We start from the raw sequence: 6,000 nt of genomic DNA on the forward strand, positions 1-6,000 counted from the left end.
AAAAAAATTTATTCAAAAAGTACCAAAAAAAATTTTTTTTTAAAGGACTAAAAAAAATTTAAAAAAAAAAAAAATTTTCCCCTTTTTTAAAAATAAAAAAATTAAAGAAGATTAAAATTAAAAAACCCCTATTTAAAAGGTTAAACCGAAAAAAAAGAAATTGAAAAAAAAATACCTTTTAAATTTTTTTGGGAAAAAAGTTTTTCCGCAAAATATTTATTCAGGGAAATTTGAAAAAAAGAATGTTTTGTTGAAACGGCTTAGTGCTTCCTCTTTTTTTAATTTTTCAAAGAATAAAATTTTGTTTCCCCCGCCCCATTTTATACATTTAATAAAAACTTTAAAAAAGTGGATTTTTTAAAAATTTAATAATAAAAAATTTAAATTTTTTTAAAAATAAAATTTTTAATATAAAAATTTAAAATTTAAAAAAAATTAAAAAAAATTAAAGTTTTTAAAAAATTTTTTTTTTAAAAAAAAAATTGTTTTTTTTTAAAAAAATCAAATGATTTAAAAAAATTTCAAAAAAAAATTATAAAAATAAGTTTTTTTAATTTTTAAAAAAAAAGTTTTTTTAAATTTTTTTTTGTAAAAAAACGAATTTGTTTTTAAAAAAACTTGGAACGAAAATATTGCGTAAATTTTGTTTAAAAAACATTTTTAATACTTGTTTTTTAAAGGTTTTTTTGTAAATTCAAAAATTTTTTCTTTTAACAAAATTTTTTGGGGGGGAAAATGGGTATTTTTTTTTTTCATTAAAAATGAATTTAATTATTTGTTTTTTTAGAATGGTTATATTTCATTTTAAAAACCCCCGTAAAAATTTAAAAAAAGTTTTTTGGGGGTAATTTTTTATTTTTTTTAAAAATTAAAATTTTAAAATTTAAAAATTTGTTAAAAAAAGATTCCTATTTAAAAAATTAAGGTTTTTAAAAAAATTCTTTTTTAAAAGGGGAAAAAAAAAAAAATTTAAAAAGTTTTTTTGTTTTAAAGGTAATTTTTTTCCAAATGGGGGCAAAAAAAAAAGAAAAACATTAAAACTTTTAAATTTTAAAAAAATTTTTTTTTTTTTTTTTAAAAATTTTTTAAAAACTAAAAATTGTTCCCTTACGGATAAAAGTTAATTTAAAAGGGGTTTTTTTTAAAAAAATTTTACATTTTTCTTTTAAAAGTTTTTAAAATTTTGGTTTTATCTAATAAAAATTTCCCCCCCAAAAAAATTTTTCATCTTAGGAGATAATTTTTTTTTTGAAAAAAAAATTTATTAAAATTTTTTTATATTTTAAAAAACGTTTCAAAAAAAAACTAATTTTTATGTTATTTTTTTTTTTAATCTAATTTAAAAAAAAACTTTTGAGCATTTAATTTCTTTAAAAAAAAAATCCTAAAAATTTTCAAAAAATAAAAAATTTTAAAAAAACATTTTTTAAAGGGTAATGGGGGCTTTTTCTTCCCCCTTTTTTCTCCATATTGGTTATGTAATGTAAACCCCCCCAATCAGTTTCTTGGTTTTCCCTTTAAAAGGGGAAAACAATTATCCCCCCAAAAAAAATTTTAGCAAAAACAATACCCTCAAATTAACAAATTAACAAAGCACTTCCGTGCCCCCACTTTCCCCCCCTTTTTAAGATTCTTTTAAAAGATAAATTGTTTTCCCTTCCCCAAAGATTTAGAATTTTTAAACCCCGGGGAAAAAATTTTTTTAAAGCCCCCCTCAAAATTTAGAGCCCTTATAAAAAAAACAAAAAAAAATTTCCCCCCAAGTGAAAATTTTATTCAAAAAATATGTAAAAATTTAAAAAAAATTTTTTAAATTTTTAAACAAATTCCTAAAATTCCCCAATAATTTTCTCTTACAACGGCCCGTAATTTTTAAGGTAGTCCTTTTTTTTTTAAAAAATTCTTAAAAAATGTAAAATTTAATGTTTTTTAAAAAAAAATTTTAAAATTTTAACCCCTTAATTGGAAATTAAAAAATTTTATTAAAAAATTTTTTGCCCCTTTTAAGTTTAATAAAAATTTTAAATAAAGGAAACCCAAATTTTTTTGGGAAAAAACAAGTAAAAAATTAAAAAACTTTTTTAAATCTTTTTAAGAAAAATTAATTTTTTAAAAAGGGGGAAAAAATTTTTTTTAAAAATTTTTTTCCAACAAAAAAATTTTTTTTTTCCTAAAAATTTTTTTTTTTTAAGTTAAAAAAAAAAAAATAATTTTTTATTAAAAAACAAAAAAATTTTTTGTGAAAAATGGTTAAATTTTTTAAAAATTTTTAAAACTTTTTTTTTAAAATTTTTAAAAAAATTTTTAAAAAAAAAGGTATTTTTAACTTCAAAAAAAAATAAAATTTAATTTTAAAAAAATATTCCCCCTTTTTAAATTTTTTTAAATTTTTTTAAAAATTTTTACCTTTTTAAAACCCCGGGGAAAGTAAAAATCCCGGGTTACCCCAAAAAAGTTTTTTTAAAAATTTTTAAAATGTTTAAAAAAAAGAAAATTTTTTAAAAAAAAATTTTTTTTAAAAATTATTTAAAAAATTGGGAAATTGGGGGGGAAATTCCCTTAATTAATAAAAAAAAAAAAAAAAAAAAAAAAAAAAGGAGTAAAAATTTTTTTTTACCCTTAGTTTAAAATTAAAAACCCTTCCCCAAAAAAAGTTTTTCACAAAGAACAAGTTTTGGGGTTAAGAAGAACTGGAAACTGAAAATTGCTTGGGGCCAAAACAATTTTGTTTTGTTTTGGAAAAAAATTGAAAAAACTTAATAAAAGCAAAATTTTTTTTTTTAAAAGAAATAAAAAAAAATTTTTTGTTAAAAAAATTTATTTTTTAAACCAAAAAAACACCGTCTTACTCTACTTCTATCTTTTTTCAAAAAAAAACCCCCAAAAAATTTCTTTTCGATTTAAAAAATTTTTTTCCATAAAAATATTTTTTTTAGGTTTAACTTTCTTTTAAAGAAAAATTTTTTTTAAAAATTTTTTAAAAGGGTAAAATTTTTTAAAAAATCAATTGGTTAAAAAAAAATTTAAATTTCCATTTTTTAGGTTTATCCTGAAAAAAATTTTTTGTTTTTAACAACAAAATTTTTCCCCCCATAGTAAATTGCCTTTTTAAAAAAGCTAAAATTTTCCCCCCCCAAAAAAAAAAATTCCACGCCTTTTTTCCCCCTTTTTTTTCCCATTTTTGTTCCCAGATTTGGGTCCCTTGTCTTTTTTGGGGAGTTTGGCCCAAAACCAAATTTTAAATTATTTTAAATTCTTAAAAGAAATTTGTCTAAAATTTCCCCAAAGATTCCTTTTCCCTTTTGGGGCCAAATTTTTTTTTTAGGGAGGGGAAAAAAAAACAAAATTTTTTATGGGGGGCTCCCAATTTCCCCCCCCCAAATTGGTTTGGAAAATTTTTGATTTTTTGATTATTTAAAAATTTAAAACTTCAGGGGCCCAACCATTTTAAAACCAAATTTTGGTTATTTTAAAAAATTTTTTTTTTCTAAATAAAAAATTTTTTAAAAACAACTTTTGAGTATGGGTTGGGGGTTTTTTGATCTGAGGATAGGCCTTTTTTATTTGAGAAAATTTAAATTTGAAAGGTTTTTAAATTGGAACGTGTTCATTTTTAAAATTTTTTAAATCCGCCCCCCCTTATCAAACCATTTTTTATTTTTCCCCTAAAAAAATGCACAAAAAAAAAAACACGTAAAAAATGTTTAAAACAAATTTTTGTTTTTTTAATTTTGACATAACATTTCCCTTTTTTTTTTTTTAAAATGGCAAAAGAAAAAGTTTAAAAGAAAATTTTTAAAAAAAAAAAAAAAAAGACAAATTTTTTTTAAAAAACATTTAAAAATTTTTTTTTTCATTTTCACATAAAAAAATAAAAGGGAAAAAAATTTTTAAAAAAAAAAAAAAAAATGAAAATAGAATTTTTAACTTTTTAAAAAAAAAATGAAAAAAAAATTTACTTCTGGAATAATTTAGTTTAAAGTTATTTAAAATTTTAATTTTCCCCTTATTAATTTCACAATAAATTTAAAATTTTTTTTAAAAAAAATTTAAATTAAAAAAAACCCTTAAAAAAACAAAATTAAATTTTTTTTAATTTAAAATAACCCCCCAAAATTTTTTAAAAAAGTTATATAATAATTTAGGGGTTTTAAATGTTAAATATTTTTAAAAATTTTTTATTTCATTTTCAAAATGGGAAAAAAAAAATTAAAAGTAAAAAACCCCTTTCAAATAAATTTTGTAAAAAAAACCAAATCTATTTAATTTGGGTTTTAATTTTAAAGATTACGCCCAAAATTTTTTTTAAAACAATTTGGGCAAAAAGGATTTTGGAATTTTTTTTTTTTTTTCCCATATTTTGGGAAAAGAAACCATTATTATTTCAAATGTTTTAAAAATTAAAAAAATTTTTCCCAAAAAATTAATAAAATTAAAAATTTTAAAAAGAACCCCCCCTTAAAAAAAAATTTTTTTTTTTTCCCTTTTTTAAAAAAAAAGGGGTTTTTTTAAAAAAAAAGGGTTTTTTAAAATTTAAAAAAAAAACAAAAAACCAAAAAATTTTTTTTTAAACCCCAAAAAAAAAATTTTTTTTTTTTTTTTTTTAAAAAACCCTTTTTTAATTTTTCCCCCCCCCCCAAAAAAAAAAAATTTATTTTAAAAAATTTTTTAAAAAATTTTAAAAAAAAAAGTTTAGTCAACCATTGTTTTAATTCAAAAATTTTAAAAATTTTTTTAAAAAAAAAATTTTAACAAAAGGGTTTTTTTTTTTTTCCCCTTTTTTCAAAATTTTTCCCCTTTTTTTTAAAATTTTTTTCCCCAAAAAAAAAAATTTAACCCTTTGTTTATTTATTTTTAAAAAAAATTTAAAAAAAAAAATTTTAAAAAAACGTTTTTTTTTTTAAAAAAATTTGGAATAAATTTTGAACCCCAAAAAAATAAATTTAAATTTTTAAACCTTTTTTTTTAAAAAAATTTTTTAAAAAACCCCAAAAAACATTTTAAAAAATGGGTTTCCCTTTGGTAGTTTTTAAAGGGTATTTTTGAGGTTTTTTTTAAAAAATTGAATTTAAAAATAAAAAAATTTTTTTAAATTTTTTTTTTAAAAAAAAAAAAACCCCACCTGGGTTTTTCAAATTTTTTATTGACATAACATTTTTGTTTTTTAAAAATAAAAAAAAATTTAAAAAAAAAAAAATTAAAATTTTATTAATTGTTTAAAAAAATTTTTTTAAAACTTTTTTTGTAAAAACTACAAAGAAAATTTTGAAAATTAAAATTAAAAAAGGGTTTTTTGAAATTTTGATACTTTTAAAGAAAGAAAAAACCCTTTAAAATAGGGCATTTTTCAGAGGATTTTTTTGAATTTTTAAAAATGGATTTGATTGTTTCCCAAAGCTATTCCAACCCATATTAAATTTTGTTTTTTTAATGTTTTACCCAATTATGAAACGTTTTATTTTAAATTTTTAAAAAAAAACCAAAATTTTAAAATTGTTCCAATTTATAAAAAAAATGGGTTTAATTTGAAATCCTTAAAAAACAAAAAAAAATTAAAAAAAAATATTTAAGGGAAAAATCATTAAAAAAGGGTGGGGAAATTTGGAAAAAATTAAAACAATTAAAATTATGTTATTTAAAAATTTTATGCCCTTTTATCTTTTAAACTAATTAAATCCAAATTTTCAAAATTATTTTTAATTCATATATTTGTTTAATTTAAAAATTTTTTTTCAAGAAACTGTTTAATTTAATTTTTATTTTTTATTTAATAAAAAAAAATTTTTTTTTCATGAATTTTTTTTTTGAAAATTTTTAAAAACTACCCACCCCATGTTAAGGGGAAAAAAATCATTTTTCTTATACCAAAAGGGACATTCCTTTTTCATTTAAAATTTTTAAAAAATTTTTTATAAAAAACATTCCGTTTTTAAAATTTAAACACTTTTTATTTCCCAAAAAATTAAATTTTATTTTCCCCCCAAAAACTAAAAAAAATTT

The sequence above is a fragment of the Homalodisca vitripennis genome, chromosome 3 (genome assembly GCF_021130785.1).
Source record: "Homalodisca vitripennis isolate AUS2020 chromosome 3, UT_GWSS_2.1, whole genome shotgun sequence".
Taxonomy (NCBI): Eukaryota; Metazoa; Arthropoda; class Insecta; order Hemiptera; family Cicadellidae; genus Homalodisca; species Homalodisca vitripennis.